The following is an 18255-nucleotide window of genomic DNA, read 5'->3' as shown; positions in this document are numbered from 1 at the left end:
TACCTTTCATAGCAACCAGAAATTGAAAGTATTTGTCGCCACTCGTCCAGCCCTGCAAAAAATGTTTAAAGATGTGCTACACACAGAAACACAGAAACACGGTCATCAATATGAAAGAAGGTAAAGGAAGAAAACCTACCAGTAAAAGATCGTAGGAAGCACAAAGCATATACTAGAAAATATCTTTGGGAAAATGGCAGGGCAAAGTCACTACCTATCAATAGTCACATTGAATGTTAATGGACTCAACTCTCCAGTTAAAAGGCACAGACTGGCTGGAAGGATTAAGGAACAAAACCCATCTATTTGCTGCCTACAATAAACACATCTTTCCAACAAAGATGCATGCAGACTGAAAGAGAAAGGTTGGAAAAAGATATTTCATGCCAACAGAAACCAAAAAAGCAGGTGTTACCATATTAATATCAGACAAAATAAACTTTAACACAAAAACTGTTAAGAGAGACAAAGAGGGACACTATATAATGATTAAGGGTTCGATTCAAAAGCAAGATGTAACTGTTACAAATGTATATGCACCTGATTACAGGGCACCAGTTTATTCAAAAGCTATGTAAAGGAACTAAAAAGGAGGTTTACATTCCAATACAATAGTACTGGGGGATTTCAATACTCCACTCTCAGAAATAGACAGATCAACAAGACAGAAGATCAACAAGGAAACAGCAGATTTAATCAACATTATTGCCCAAATGGATCTAACAGATATCTACAGAACTTTCAATCGTACATTTAAAGATTTTACATTCTTCTCAGCAGTGCCTGGAACCTTCTCTAGGATTGACCACATACTAGGCCATAAAGCAAGTCTCAGCAAATTCAAAAGAATTAGAATCATACCATGCAGCTTCTCAGACCACAGCGGAATGAAGTTGGAAATTAGCAACTCAGGAATCCCTAGAGAGTATGCAAACACATGGAGATTGAACAACATGCTCCTGAATGAACACTGGGTCATAGAAGAAATCAAGAGAAATCAAAAACTTTCTGGAAGTAAATGAAGATAACAACACAACATATCAAAACTTATGGGATACGGCAAAAGCAGAGTTGAGAGGAATGTTTATAGCAATAGGTGGCTACATCAAGAAATTGGAAAGGCACCAAATGAATGAGCTTTCAATGCATCTCAAGGATCTAGAAAAAAATGCAGCAAACCAGAACCAAATCTAGTAGAAGAGAAATAATTAAAATCAGAGAAGAAATCAACAGGATTGTATGCAAAACAACATTACAAAAAATCAGCCAAGCGAAGAGCTGATTATTTGAAGAAATAAATCAAATTGACACTCCATTGGCTCAACTAACTAAAAAAAAGAAGAGAAAAGACCCAAATCTAGAAAATCAGAAATGAAAAAGGAAACGTGACTACAGACACCACAGAAATAAAAAGAATCATCAGAAATTACTACAAGGACTTGTATGCCAGCAAACAGGGAAATCTATGAGAAATAGATAGATTCCTGGACACATGCAACCTACCTAAATTGAACCAGGAATACATAGAAAACCTAATCAGACCCACAACAGAGACAGAAATTGAAAGAGTGATAAGGGCCTTCCCAACAAAGAAAAGCCCAGGACCAGATGGATTCACTGCTGAATTCTACCAGACATTTAAAGAAGAACTAACTCCAATTCTCCTCAAACTCTTCAGAACAATCAAAAAAGAGGGAATCCTCCCAAATTCTTTCTATGAAGCCAGCATCACCTTAATCCCTAAGCCAGAGAAAGATGCAGCACTAAAAGAAAATTACAGACCAATATCCCTGATGAACATAGATGCAAAAATCCTCAATAAAATTATTGCCAATAGAATGCAACAACACATCAGAAAAATCATCCACCCAGACTAACTGGGATTTATCCCTGGTATGCAGGGATGGTTTAATGTTCGCAAATCAATCAATATGATTCACCACATTAACAGACTGCAGAAGAAAAACCATATGATTATCTCAATAGATGCACAGAAAGAATTCGATAAAATTCACACCCTTTCATGATGAAAACTCTAAGCAAATTTGGTATAGAAGGAACATTCCTCAATACAATCAAAGCAATTTATGAAAAACCAACGGCCAGCATCCTATTGAATAGGGAAAAGTTGGAAGCATTTCCACTGAGATCTGGTACCAGACAAGGATGCCCACTCTCACCACTGCTATTCAATACAGTTCTGGAAGTCTTAGCCAGAGCCATCAGACAAGGAAAAGAAATTAAAGGGATACAAAATGGGAAGGAAGAACTCAAACTATCCCTCTTTGCAGATGATACGATTAGAGGATCCAAAGAACTCTACTGAGACTACTGGAACTCACAGAAGAGTTTGGCAATGTAGCAGGATATAAAATCAATGCACAAAAATCAGCAGCCTTTGTATACACATGCAGTGCCATGGCTGAGAAAGAACTTCTAAGATCAATCCCATTCACAATAGCTACAAAAACAATCAAATACCTTGGGATAAACTTAACTAAGGACGCTAAGGATCTCTAGGATGAGAATTACAAAATATTAAAGAAAGAAATAGAAGAGGATACCAAAAAATGGAAAAATCTTCCATGCTCATGGATTGGAAGAATCAACATCATCAAAATGTCCATTCTCCCAAAAGCAATTTATAGATTCAGTGCAATAACAATCAAGATACCAAAGACATTCGTCACAGATCTAGAAAAAATGATGGTGAAATTCATATGGAGATGCAAGAGACATCGAATAGCCAAAGCACTTTTGTACAACAGAAACAAACCTGGATGCATCACAAAACCAGATTTCAGGACATACTATAGGGCAGTTGTAATCAAAACAGAATGGTACTGGTATAGAAACAGATGGATAGACCAATGGAACAGAATAGAAACACCAGAAATCAACCCAAACATATACAGCCAACTTATATTTGATCAAGGATCTAAAACCAATTCCTGGAGCAAGGACAGTCTATTCAATAAATGGTGCTGGGAAAACTGGATTTCCTCATGCAGAAACATGAAGCAAGACCTCTACCTTACACCTTACACAAAAATGACTCAACATAGATTAAAGACCTCAATCTAAGACCCAACCCCATCAAATTATTAGAGAACATTAGAGAAATCCTGCAAGATATAGGTACTGGCAAAGACTTCTTGGAAAAGACCCGGGAGGCACAGTCAGTCAAAGCCAAAATCAACTATTGGGATTGCATCAAATTGAGAAGTTTCTCTACTGCAAAAGAGACAGTCAGGAAAGCAAAGTGGCAACCAACAGAATGGGAAAAATATTTGTAAACCATGCTACAGATACAGGATTAATAACCAGAATCTACAATGAGATGAAGAAACTCCACAACAATAAAACAAACAACCCACTTAAGAGATGGGCCAAGGACCTCAATAGACATTTTTCAAAAGAGGAAATCCAAATGGCCAACAGACACAAGAAAAAATGTTCAAGATCACTAGCAATCAGGGAAATGCCAATCAAAACCACAAAGAGGTTTCACCTGACCCCAGTTAGAATGGCTCACGTACAGAAATCTACCAACAACAGATGCTGGCGAGGATGTGGGATAAAAGGGACACTAACCCACTGTTGGTGGGAATGCAAACTGGTCAAGCCACTATGGAAGTCAGTCTGGAGATTCCTCAGAAACCTGAATATAACCCTACCATACAACCCAGCCATCCCACTCCTTGGAATTTACTCAAAGGAAATTAAATTGGGAAACAGAAAAGCAGTCTGCACCTTAATGTTTATTGCAGCTCAATTCACAATAGCTAAGAGCTGGATCCAACCCAAATGCCCATCAACAGTAGACTGGATAAGAAATTATGGGATATGTACTCTATAGAATACTATACAGCAGTCAAAAACAATGAAATCCAGTCATTTGCAACAAAATGGAGGAATCTTGAAAACATTATGCTTTGTGAAATAAGCCAGTCCCAGAGGCATAAATATTGTATGTTCTCCCTGATCATTGACAACTTACCGAGCACAAAAAGAAAACCTGTTGAAGTGAAATGGACACTATGAGAACCAGTGACTTGATCAGCCCTTGTCCTGAATATTGATGAACAACTTAATACTTTATTCCTTTTAGTATTTTTTCTGTTTGTTCTACTTAATAATATTGGTTGAATTCTATAATTAATACACAGTTATTCTTTTTTTTGACAGGTAGAGTGTACAGTGAGAGAGAGAGAGAGAGAGAGAGAAAGATCTTCCTTTTCCCATTGGTTCACCCTCCAAAGGGCACCGCGGCTGGCACACTGCACCTGGCCCATAGCGCTGATCCAATGGCAGGAGCCAGGTACTTATCCTGGTCTCCCATGGGGTGCAGAGCCCAATTACTTGGGCCATCCTCCACTGCACTCCGTGACCACAGCAGAGAGCTGGCCTGGGAGAGGGGCAAACAGGACTGAATCTGGCACCCCAACCAGGACTAGAACCCAGTATGCAAGCGCCGCAAGGTGGAGGATTAGCCTAGTGAATCACAGCGCCAGCTACACAGTTATTCTTAAGTTTTGAAACTTAACTGAAAAGTGATCCCTATTAAATATAAGAGTGGGAATAAAAGAGGGAAGAGATGTACAATTTGGGACATGCTCAATCGGACTTTCCCCAAATGGTTAAAAACATACCAGGGGATTCCAATTCAATCCCATCAAGGTGGCATGTATCAATGCCATCTCACTAGTCCAAGTGATCAATTTCAGTTCACAATTGATCATAATGATAGTTCTAAGAGTCAAAGGGACCACACAAAGAAGACTAGTGTCTGTTAATACTAAATGATAGAATTAAAAAAGGAGAGAACATTCCAACATAGGAAGTGAGATACACAGCAGACCCATAGAATGGCAGATGTCCTAAACAGCATTCTGGCCCTAGAATCAGCCCTTAAGTCATTCGGGTCTAGCTGAAAAGTCCATGAGAGTATTTCAGGCATGGAAAGCCAATTCATTCTGGCATGAAAAAAAAATAAAATAAGTGAAAGATCTCCACGAGTGATATCCCAGTGGAAAGAACAGGTCATCAAAGAAGGAGGTACCTTTCTCTGAAAGGAGGAGAGAACTTCCACTTTGACTATGACCTTGTCTAAATAAGATTAGAGTTGGGCTGGCGCCGCTGCTCAATGGGCTAATCCTCCACCTAGTGGCGCCACCACACCGGGTTCTAGTCCGGGCGGGGTGCCGGATTCTGTCCCTGTTGCCCCTCTTCCAGGACAACTCTCTGCTGTGTCCCTGGAAGGCAGTGGAAGATGGCCCGAGTGCTTGGGCCCTGCACCCCATGGGAGACTGGGAGAAGCACCTGGCTCCTGCCATCGGATCAGCGTGCTGTGCTGGCCGCAGCACGCCTGCCGTGGTGGCCATTGGAGGGTGAACCAATGGCAAAAGGAAGAAATTTCTCTCTCTCTCTCTCTCTCTCTCACTATCCACTATGCCTGTCAAAAAAAAAAAATATTAGAGTTGGTGAATTCAAAAGACTTCCATAGTCTTGGCAACTCATGACAAGAGGATGATTACTGATGCCATAAACAAGAGTGTCAATTTGTTAAGTCAACAACAGGAGTCACTGTGCACTTACTGCTCATGTAGGATCTCTGTCCTTAATGTGTTCTGCATTGTGATTCAATGCTATAAGTAGTACTCAAACAGTATTTTTCACTTTGTGTTTCTGTGTGGGTGCAAACTGTTGAAATCTTTACTTAATATATACTAAACTGATCTTCTGTATGTAAAGAGAATTGAAAATGAATCTTGATGTGAATGGAAGGGGCGAGAGAGCGTGGGGTGGGATGGAAGTCATGGGGGAGGAAAGCCTTTGTAATCCATAAGCTGTACTTTGGAAATTCATATTCATTAAATAAAAGTTAATAGTCTCCCTACAAAATAGTGGCATATTTATGAAATCTTTCCTTAGGACACTGAAAACAAAAGGTACTATTTTCAACTGTCTTAATTATTTTGATTGTTCATATTTATGGGGTATAATTTCATTTTAACAAAAATGTATTTGTGTATTATGATCAAATCAGGTTAGTACTTCCATTTCTTTCAGCATTTTAATGTACCAAAACAATTATACATATTTATGGAGTACAATGTGAATAAAATACATACCAATCAAATCAGAATGGTTAATTTTTCCCTATCCTTTTTATTATGTCACATTTGGATTCGGAGATTTCCTGTCTTTATTTGTTTACAAAATATAAAATAGGTTATTATGAACTACATAGTCTCCACTCCCAAGGGGAACTCTAGAGATTATTTTTTGCTATCTATGATTTAGCACGAGTTATTCAGCCTCCCCTACTTCATGTTCAGATGGGCATTTTTAGCCTCTACATATGTGTATTTCTTTTTACTTACAATAATATCTATTTCTATTCATTTTTGTCCGAATGACAGGATTTCACTTTCTGTGGTTGAACACATTATGTGTATTTTCCACATTTTCATTATCTATCAATCTTTTGATAAAGTTTGGTTGAATCCATATATTGCCTTTTTGAGTAATGCTGCAATAAACATGGAAATTCAGGTTTATTTTTTGTTATAATCATCTCATTTCCTTTGAATATATACTAAGTCATGGAAATTTTGGAACAATACAGTAGATAATTTCTCATTTTTGATGGAAACTATCTGTTTCACCTTGGGCAGAAACTTTTCCTCATGTATGCATCATCCTACTCACTCATTTTTATAATTTGATAATTGTATTTTCCTCCTTATTTATCAAATAATAATCCAATTTTACTCAAGTCCCTTTTTATTGACACAATATTAAATGGTAAGGCTCAGCTCAATCCAATTCTCAAATCACTTCAAAAATAAACTATAATATTCTGAAACAATGATGAAGCCAAATGAAATATTTAAATTTAAAAATTAACGAGGAAAATAAACACATTCAACTTTGTATATAACATTTTTGGAACCATTGAACACTAATTATAGAAAGAAATCTGCGTGGGTAAAAGTAAAGCAAAAGTTAAGCAAATTGATATAGGCAAGAAAGTTAGCATCACATTTGAAAACCTCTTGGAAATAAGCAAATATAAATATATCAATAATAATTCCTCTATTTATGAGATTACATAAACAGAATAGTGTATTTGTGGAGCTATATACATTTTGTGATAGGTGAATACAAGCCACCATTAAAACTCTATTCACTAATAGTAGAATATCATCTAGCTTTGTTTGAACATGATATGTAGTGAAAAATCACTATTCTATTTTACTGACAGTGACTTTGTATCTATAATTGTTACAGTGCACTTTCTTATAGATTATGCCATCTTGTTATCCTAACTTGTTTAATTTGTTGATAAATGATTTTTAAATTATTTTTTATGAACTTGAGAGACAGACAAAGAAACAGGCAGATAACTTGTACCCATAGGTTCACTCCCACAAGGGTTGCAGGGACTCATGTATTTGAGCAATCACCTGCTGTTTCCCAGGGTTTGCAGTGGGAGGAACCCAGCTTGCAAACGGAGTAGCTGTGACCCAAGACCGAGAACTTTAAATGGGATGTGGGAACCCTATGCAACATCTTACCACTGTACCCAAGGTCTTTTCCAGAAACTTCATTTTTGTCATGCTGTATTATTTCTGAAATATAATTGTGATAAGAATTGATACAGGTTTTTCCTCATAGGGAATAGAGAAAAATAAACATTAAATAATGAGATAAAAGCCATAAATTAAATATGGTAATATAAGAGCATATAGTTCTAGACACTCATTAATGAAATTTACTATATTCTAAGGGAAAGCAGGCTCTTGAGTAATGAAGTGGATTATCCAGGAGAAGATAAAAGTAAAGATGACAACATCCAGAAAAGTCTTGGATAACTCACAGATTTACCTGAGAAGTAAAAGGTATTCAGAATGGCCAGGGTTTCCCTTTTAAACTCCACGAAGATGCATCTTTAAATATTTGACTTTAAGTTGTCTTGTGGACAATGTTATATAATTTGGATTTTATTCTAAGAGAACAACTGAATATTAAAAGACAATGAACGACACATGGGCATAACAAAAATAACTAAGTTTAGCTATAATATGGACATTCAAAAGGAGAGAGAATTATTGGAATTGAATAAAATGCATGAAAAGAAAAACTGCTGTGACTAGAATGAGGTTACTGGAAGAAAGGAAAAATCGATTAATAAGATGTCAAAGAAACATTATGATTAGAGTTATAGAAAATACCCCTAGTGTTTGCCTGGCCACATTACATTGCATGGATTTGTAAATATGCTGACCACATCCTACTTCTTTTCCATTTTTCTCTTCCTTGCAATATGGACACATCTGTATCTATCCAGTCTAATAAGGCTTAGTTGTGCATAAAGAAAAATCTTATTATTTTATCACCATCGTGATTTCAAGACTATTTATCATTGGAAACATGTTAGTATGCTAATGGCCTACTAAAACTCCAATAACCTTAATTAAAAATACTAATCTAATATAAATCTTAAAATTCAGAATATAATGAAACTATTACATTTAATATTTCAAAGTGAGATAGTTCGAAGTTGATAGTGTTATAATAATTTGTAAGTATTCAAGCGTATCCTTTGCACAAGTATTCCTTACAGAAATTTGGTACCTATCCTGTAATAATATATATCCTGAAGCAATTATTTTTATGCATATAATTTTAATTACAAATTTGTTTAATTGATATATTAATTTGTTTAATTGGTATATTCCTACACTGATAGTTAACAAATAACATTTCACACTTTATAGTATGGAAACACTGTAGTTAAGATTAAAAACTGCTTTTAACTATCAAACTTTCTTTTGTATGACAAAGTTCAATGTTTATAAATATATGTGTTTTTATTTCTTTCTCTCCCTCTTTTTTCTCTCTCTGTTTTTACACACACACATACCGTGTCACGACATTTAATTTTACATACACATATACATGTTTATATATATATATATATATTTGTATTTGTGTATAATCTCTCAAAATGAAAATATTCTGTGAATTATAAATGTGACTATCATCATATTTTGAACATAATTTTATGAATTGCTTCATTTAGTATAATAAGCTTTAAGTCTTACATGAGATCACAATTCTCATCAATCAATATGATTTCTAATAGATTATAAATATGCTACAGTTTTACACATGCTGTTGAATTATATGGAGATTTACATTGTAATTTTTAACATGAATATCAATTTTTGGTTAGGTTTATTTGCCAAGTTGATAACATAAAGGAAAATGAGGCTGGCATGTGGCACAGCAGGACAAACAGCTGCTTAGGATGACCCTGTCCCATATCAGAGTGCGATTTGAAGTCCCAGATTCTCTGCTTTTGATCCAGCTTCTTACTAATGTGCCTGAGAAGGAAGACAGCACACGATGGCCGAAGTACTTGAGTGCCTGATACCCAAATGAAGTTCCTGGCTCCTGATTTCAGTCTGACATAACTCTGACTGTTGCATGTATTTCGGGGAATGAACCACCATATATACGATTTGCTCTCTCTGTCTGTCTCCTATCAAATATATAAATCCATAAACACAAATACAAGATAGCTCAAAGCATAAGAAAACAATAATTAATACTAACTTATTACACTCAATCAGCACTGAAAATAATAATCTTGTTTTCCCAAATCATCCTGCAAATTGATTTGCCATTGAATCTGTGTAAGCAAGTGAGAGCACACTGGAGTTGTACAGGTTGAAAAACTTGTCAAATTTTCCAAGTGTATATGAGAGCAAGGTAAGAGAGAAGTGGCAATATTCTTCACTAGTTACTCCTCCACACCATAATGAAGCCTCTATAGAAGCAGGAGACATTACCAAGCACTTCCTCCTTCTCCTCAGTTCCATTCCACAGTTCCAGACCCTAAATCCTTCAGAAACATTTTTCTCTCCGCTGAATAAATCTGGATTAATACAGTGCTCCCTCAGGATAAAAACCATATTATAGCAATTCCATCAGCAAATGATTTTAGAGTTCATCTATGTGAGGTTTGACCTTAAATCACTGGCTGCAGAGACAAAGTTATGATGGATTCAGTTAGTTACACTGGTGGAGCTGATTTACTGGTACAGTAAGTGCCCCTTATTAATTGCCATAAACAGCACTCATTACCATTAATTTTAGGTTATTCTTGGGTTCATAAGAATTATTGAAAACAGTGATCTGTGGAGTAGGGTTAAGGAACATTGGAAGCACTATAATCTTGATCTTATTTCCAATGTGATGCGTGGAAATTAACTGTGAACTTTGGTCATAAATAAAAAATTTCATTGATAATTAAAGATAATATGAAATACTCAGAAGATTTTACTAATGAAATAATCTGTTTGGACTCTCAAATCAGAAAAAGATAAACAAATACATTTTACTCTCCACAAGATACAAATCATGCAAACTGACAATAACCTTTTTAGACATATATTCAGTGATGGTGTCATTGGGCAAACAAATTAATAGATGCTTAAGACACTTTTTTTATGTTTATAATTTGTTAAAGTTCTTGTATAGGAAAATTTTTTCAGGAAATAATTTTAGTAGCACCAACAAATTATGCCTGTTCAAGGACTTAAATTAGTATCCATCATAGCATTGAGAGAGAATATAGTGAAAAGTTTTAATCAGTAAATTTGTATACCTAAAATAAATGAAAACTGTTATGTAAAAAATTTCTTCTAATTTCCTTGGTTCAAATATCAGAGTCAGTGTATTATTGCCTATTAAGGTTCAATAGCTCTGAACCTATTAAACCAGATCTGTGGTGCATTGTGTTAAGCCCCTTCCTGCCTGGAAGGCCTGCATCCCATGTGAGACCCTGCTGCTCCACTTCCAGGTCAGCTCCCTGTTAATGCACCTGGGAGGGTAGCACAAGATGGTCCAAGTACTTTGGCCCCTGTCACCCATGTGGGAGTTGAGAATTGAGTTCCAGACTCTTGGCTTAAGCAAGGACCAGCCCCAAGTTTTGCAGCCATTTGAGTAGTGAGTTGGCACTTGTAATCTTGTAACTATGACTTTCAAATAAATCTTTTAAAAAATATTTTACACCAAAATACAGCATTAAGGATATTAAGACTTTTATATAAAGAATTAAAAAGTTAAATTGACTCAAATATATTTTATGAGAAAAATGTAAATAAATATATATAGTATTATATTGAGACCATGAATCATATTTCACTATTTTTTAAATAATTTCATATTATTTGAGAAGCAGAGGGAGAGAGAGAGCTAATTTCCATTTGCTAGGTCCACTCCTCAGTGCTCACCATGACTACTGTTGAAATCAGCCCAGGCATCCCATGTGCGTTTCTGAAACAGAAGCACTTGATTTATCACCTCTGACATGCAGGGTCTGCATTAACAGGACGCTGCAGTCAGGAGCCAGAGCCAGGTATACAAAGCAGGTACTCGAATGTGTGGCACAGTTATCTTATCCGATAGTGTCTTAGCCACTAGGCTTAATGTCCACTCCTCATGCATTTCAATTTGATTGAAAATAATTTTCATTTAATAATTCAATTAATTCAACTACACAAAACTTGTTGATCTTCAAGCCTGTTGCACTATGAAATTATTTATATTTTGTAGTGTTCCTTACTCTGAAAATTCAGGGAAAAAAGCAGTTCAACTTTTCCTATAAATTCCATCAGTAAGTAAATCAGTTGCCCTTTTTCTCTTTTTATGTAACATTGGCACATAAGTTAACAATTCTCGCTTTGGGAGTAATTCATTAGCTTAAGAAGCCGAATTTTTCTTAGAGTACTTTCTTAGAGTACTTTCTTGACTCATAAAGCTTATTTTTCAGTCTGTCTCTGAAGACTGGACATAGAAATGAATAAAATGCACATTTAAAATAAACAGTTCCTTCAGCTCTCTAAGTGTGCCAAGAATCATAGTGAATTTTATAACACAATTGCTGCTGAGGCTGCTGAGGTGATTCTCCCGCTTTCTTTTCATCCTACTCAGACAGTTCTGTTTAAGTTATTCTATCACCAAGTTAACAAACATCAGATGGACAAGAACCTGATGTTCTGAAGAAAGCATTTAGGAGACTAGAGATTTTTTACTGCCTCAGGTGTGAGGTGAAGCGTTGCCCTCTCCCAGTGATCTCTGACTGTATTTGGACTGTAAAGATAGTGATAGGATCCAGGAACATCTTTGCCATCTGTGCTTGGCATCTGTTTGCAGAGTGGCTGCCAACAGAGAAACAGCTTCTTTTAGTACACACCTCAGTGCCATTTTCCCCTACCTTTTAACTCGCCATGAGCTTACATTACAGACTACTTGGCAATGGAGAAATGAACCAACCAGAAATACAAAGATCATGCAAAACTCAGGAAGTCAACCTTTTATAGGAAGTTCTTTGCTACCTGGATACTCTAGACAAAATGTATTCTGTGAAAATGTATACATTTAAACTAAGTCTTATACTATAATTTGGTGAAAGGGTATAGTATGAAATGGCAAGAATATAGTATATAAGTGATAAGGCATAGGTTTAATATTTTGTCATAAAAATCTGAATTAGTTAATTTTGATAAATAAACATACCAGTACAATGAGTTAATTTCATTCTGCTATTTCATTTTATTGGACAATTTTCTGGTATTCTATAATATGAATACTTAATATGAAAATAATGAACAAAAGAGTTATAAAAAACTAGATACATAGTAAGATAAGCAAAACATTTGCACATCTAGTGTTAGAGGTAGGTGAGATTGCCAGGAAGAAAAAAAAAAAAAAAAAAGATGGGGGATAAGAAGAAGACTATAATCCTTGAAAACACTTTTCTAGACTTGAGTAAAAAGGATTAATCAAGTGAGAAGCAGTGTTATGGTAAAAGGAAAGTAAGAATGGCACAACAATTGAGGGGCTCTGCATAAAAACTCATGATTTTCATGATAAATACTGCAAGAATGCCATAAAAATGAATATATTCATGGAATTTTTTCACTCTTACTGTGAAATCTAAAACCATTTTCTAGGAGTAAATTTCCAATGCTGTTTAAAGAGTTTTGGGAGAGGAAGGCATTGTGTGTCCCCATCCCACCCCTTGGTAAACCATCTCTTAGGATGCCCATCGCTATCAGTGTCTGGTTCCAGTCTCAGCTACTGTACTTCCCATCTGGAGTCCTTCTAGTGAGCCTGGGAAGGAAATAAAGGATAAGTCAGGTACTTGAGCCCCAGCCATCCGCATTTCAGACCCTCACATAGTTCCAGGCTCCTGGCTTTGGCCTGGCCCAACCCCAGCTGTTGCAGACATTTGGGGAGTGGATCAGCAGATGGATAGAATATTTTCTTTCTCCCTCTTTCTCTTTTTCTCCCTCTCCTTCTCTCTCTCTTTATCCTGTCTCTTTTTATCTGTCACTCTTTCAAATAGCTAAATACATATTATAAAAAGTAAATGCAAACTAAGGAGTTTTGTAAATAAAAAAATTAATGAACTATTTCTACAAAATTGTGCAATTCTAGTTCAAAGTAATTAACTATAAAGAATGTACTGGATCACTGAAGAGAAAGTAATAAAGAGGACTAAATCAAGTGTAGGTATCTTTTAAGCTGCATGATCTTTAAGAAATTTTTTTTTGCCTTAATGCTGTATGAAGCTACAGAATAGTGAAACAGAAATGTGATTATGAAGTATAGCCAGCAGCAGTGAGGTTTTCCTGAATGTACTCATTCAAAAAATACTTACCCTGGTCTACTTTGAGTCAGGTCCTATGTAAAAATCAAAACTATACAAATAATGACATATAATATAAACAATTTACATATATGACTAAATGGAATTTAAATGGCAACTTAGGAGTGTCAGAAAATAAAACGTTAAAAGCAAAAATTAACAGGATAGTTTAGATATTAATAGCTAATATAAAGCACATAAAAGAAAATATGACAGAAAAGACTTGAATAAATAAAATCCTACTTCTATATATGTTATAAAAAATTCTCTCTGGAACAATGTCTTCTTCATTTTGTACTATTATAGCAGACTATTAGAAACTGCATATATTAAAAAGAAATTTATTTTATAGTTCAGAAAGCTGGGAAGCAAAATATTTAGAAATTGGTACGTTGTAAGGCCCTTCCTGAGGAGACAGCCCATGGTAGAAAGCAGAAACAGACAAGAAGACTGTAGAGGCAGACACACGGGGTGGGAGAGCTGAGAGAGAAAGTGAAGAGGAGGGATCCTGGAAGAAAGCAAAGGTGTCCTTTCAAAACAAACCCACTACTGAGACAGCGATATTCATTCATTCATGTGGGTGGTGCTTCCTTGACCTTATCATCTCTTTTTTTTTTTTTTTTTTTTTTTTGACAGGCAGAGTGGACAGTGAGAGAGAGAGACAGAGAGAGAAAGGTCTTCCTTTTGCCGTTGGTTCACCCTCCAATGGCCGCCGCTGCAGCCAGCGCACCGCGCTGATCCTGGCAGGAGCCAGGAGCCAGGTGCTTTTCCTGGTCTCCCATGGGGTGCAGGGCCCAAGCACCTGGGCCATCCTCCACTGCACTCCCTGGCCATAGCAGAGAGCTGGCCTGGAAGAGGGGCAACCGGGACAGAATCCGGCGCCCCAACCGGGACTAGAACCCGGTGTGCCGGCGCCGCAAGGTGGAGGATTAGCCTATTGAGCCACGGCGCCGGCTTGACCTTATCATCTCTTAAAGGCCTCATCTTGCAACACTGTTGCATTAGACATTGTTTCTAACACACGAATTTTGAGCTATGCCTTCAAATCAAAGCATTAACTCTGAGACTAAGGAGTAGGCAACAGGAATATGAAGAATAAAATGTGACCCCTACCATAGTAATTCACATTTGGATAAGAGCTAGCATAGCTAAAACTCCCATTAATCTGTACCAATTCCCATCAACATAAATTTATAAATTTATCCAATAAACCACAATCATATAAATAACAATAAATGTCTTCATTTTATTTTCTTCCATTAATAATAAAATTTGTAGCATGTGCACTCTGGATTTTTGCATTAATAATAGTGTGGAAAGGAATGCATAACCATGAATTGGCCTTGGGCCTATAATTTGCTCTGGTGACAAGCATAGAAACTGATAATGCAAAGTGAATCACATTTTCTTGAATTAATGCATCTGCTTGCTGTTACATGCAACTATTTGCCTTCAGTTCCTTCACTCAGACTTATTAAAATATGTAGGATTATATGGCAATTAATTTTTTCATCTTCAAGGTCTATACGTGTAACTCCAATAAACACTAAAATGATATCTAGAAAAACATATATGGCTTATTTTGAACTCTGGCGTCTCGCAAATTGAGCATACTCTTTATCAGCTGAAGTAAAGCGATAACAAATGCAAAATGCTTTCTGGGAAGATACATCACTGTTTATTCTTGGCTGGATCGATAATAAATTGCTAGCTAAACTATTCTAAGGTCTGCTATTTACACTGTTGAATTAATTATTGCATAGTAAGTACACGATTATTTCTCCATCAATCCATCATTATATTTTTACTTACACTGTGCATTTTATTAAGTTATGGAAATCTTTTACACTCTTGAAAATTAGAATACATAGTATAGTCATTTCCAAGTAAACATGCTCAAAATAATCTTTTCCCAACATCTTTGTTTTCCTATTGCCAGATCCTTCCCCACCATCTGTTTATCCAAATCTGTAAAGGTAAAAGAGATAAAATAATATTTTAAAATCACTAAAAGGCACTTAACATTTTCAAGAATATTTCCAAATAATAAACCCCTGAAATTTCTGTGTTTAAACAGCTCCAATTTTCAAATGCGTATCAAGACCTTTATTAGACACTTCTGTTTTCCATGTGCAGAATCCTATTAAATTATATATTTACACAATAAAATACAAAAAATGTTCCATTTATCTTTTCTCACTACTTTATACAGAAATTGCAACTATGAATCTGAACATTTACATTTCCCGGTATTATATCTCAAATTAGTTACAAAGGGACCTAAATAAAATTTGAAAATTTTTTAATCAAATGACATTTCTTTCAATAACCTATAGCTGTAACACAAGCCTTAGGCATTTCTGGACTCAAGTAATAATGTCCTGCTTTTTCTGTCTTTCTCAGCTTTTAGTTTACATCTGATTGCCAAGTTAATTGTACTAAAATATAAGCTAATTTTGATTTCACAATCAATATTTTCTCATAAAAACTCAAGATTCAGTAATTTCTTCAAGTATTTATTCCAAGTCATCTGCTTGGAGTTATTGCTACTTTGGAAACTCAGTGCAGAGCTTTGCATGGTTATTTTTGTTTTAATAATATCAGTCTTTAGGAATTTATAATTTTCTTTCTTTCTGGTGACTGTATGACCAGTCTATACATCACATTGGGCAGAATCACTGGGGGAATCATTAAAAATAATGATTGCATTAGTTTCTCATTGTTGCTAGAATAAATTATCATATACTCAGTGGCTTAGAACACAAACATTTGTTTAATAATTCTGAAAATTCTATTTGTAAAATAAAAGATCCAGGTTGCAGGCCAGTGCTGTGACTCAATAGGCTAATCCTCCACATGGCGTCGCTGGCATATCGGGTTCTAGTCCCGGTTGGGGCTCCGGATTCTTTCCCGGTTGCTCCTCTTCCAGGCCAGCTCTCTGCTGTGGCCAGGGAGTGCAGTGGAGGATGGCCCAAGTGCTCGGGCCCTGCACTGCATGGGAGACCAGGAGAAGCACCTGGCTCCTGCCATCGGATCAGCAGGGTGCGCCGGCTGCCGTGCGCCAGCCGCGGCAGCCATTGGAGGGTGAACCAATGGCAAAGGAAGACCTTTCTCTCCAGGTTTCATTTCAATGCTTAATTTCAATTTATTTAATGAATTTCTGCATTGTATGCATTCTTTTAAGCCAAGTTTTACAAACTAAACACTGAAACTAATGAAAGATGTCAAATGATTTATCTTCAAACTAACTTATCTAACATAATACACTTTCTTCGTTTTCATAAAATCCATTGTGGATATCTTACATAATTCACAAATGCCATTCACTTCATATATCTATTTTTTTTTTTTTTGCTTTTCATGAAATGTTATTTTTTCACCCTGAAATTTATTCCAGTAGGCCAGTGCCATGGCACAGCTGCTTAAGTCATCATTTGCAAAGCCAGCAATCCACATCTAAGGGATGGTTCAAGTCTCAGCTATAGGCTTCCTATCCAGCTAAGCTCCCTGTTAATTTGATGGGGAAAGCAGCAGATGATGACCCAAGCATTTTGGCTCCCTTTCACATGGGAGACCAGGATGGAGTTCATGCTTTCTGGCTTTGGTCTGGCCCAGTGCCAGCCATTATGGCCATTATGGCCATTCATGGAGTGAACCAGTGGATAAAAGATATCTCTCTCACACTCTCTCTCTCTCACTTTCTGTCACTCTGCCTTTGAAGGAAAAAGGAAGAAAGAGAGAGAGAGAGAGAGAGAGAGAGAGAGAGAAAGAAAGGAAGGAAAGAAAGAAAAGGAAGGAAGGAAAGAAAAGGAAGGAAGGAATCTTTAATTTTTTTTTAAATTGTTTTAATTGTTCAAGGCTATTTTTAATGCCACTTTGATTCTGATTCTGGCATGCTACCAAACAGGGTGTGCATCAGCAGGAAGCTAGAATTAGGAGCACAGCTGAGATCCAAATCTAGGACTCATACCTTGTAGTCTGATAAGGAATGTGAGTGTCCCAAGCAGAAGCTTATTCATTAGACAAAATGCCACCCCTGTAGAATTTCAGTTTTTATACCGAAATCTGTATTAATCTTCTTAGACTGATAACAAATAATCTTAAATTCAGTGGTCTAGGCAAACTTTTTTTTTTTTTTTTTTTTTTCATGCAGGTCTAAAGACTGAGAGAACAAACACCAAGGTGCTTCAGGTCATTGTCTGGTGAGGGTTCTCTTCCTGGCTTTCAAATGGCCAGTTTCTCACTATGTCATCTTCCTTCAGTGTGTGGAGAAGGTGGGGTGGATGGGGAGATAAATATAGAAATAGTTAGGTAAAAAATGATAGATAGATAGATAGATAGATGATGATAGACCTTGAAAATCATACTGAATTGATTAATCTTGTACTCAGTTTTGCTTATGTGCTAAGGATTTTCCTTATATTATTTTTTTTTGACAGGCAGAGTGGATAGTGAGAGACAGAGAGAAAGGTCTTCCTTTTTGCCGTTGGTTTACCCTCCAATGGCCGCTGTGGCCAGCGCGCTGT

The sequence above is a fragment of the Oryctolagus cuniculus genome, chromosome 9 (genome assembly GCF_051225735.1).
Source record: "Oryctolagus cuniculus isolate XC-2025 breed Fujian yellow rabbit chromosome 9, ASM5122573v1, whole genome shotgun sequence".
Taxonomy (NCBI): domain Eukaryota; kingdom Metazoa; phylum Chordata; class Mammalia; order Lagomorpha; family Leporidae; genus Oryctolagus; species Oryctolagus cuniculus.
This window is presented reverse-complemented; position numbering follows the sequence as displayed.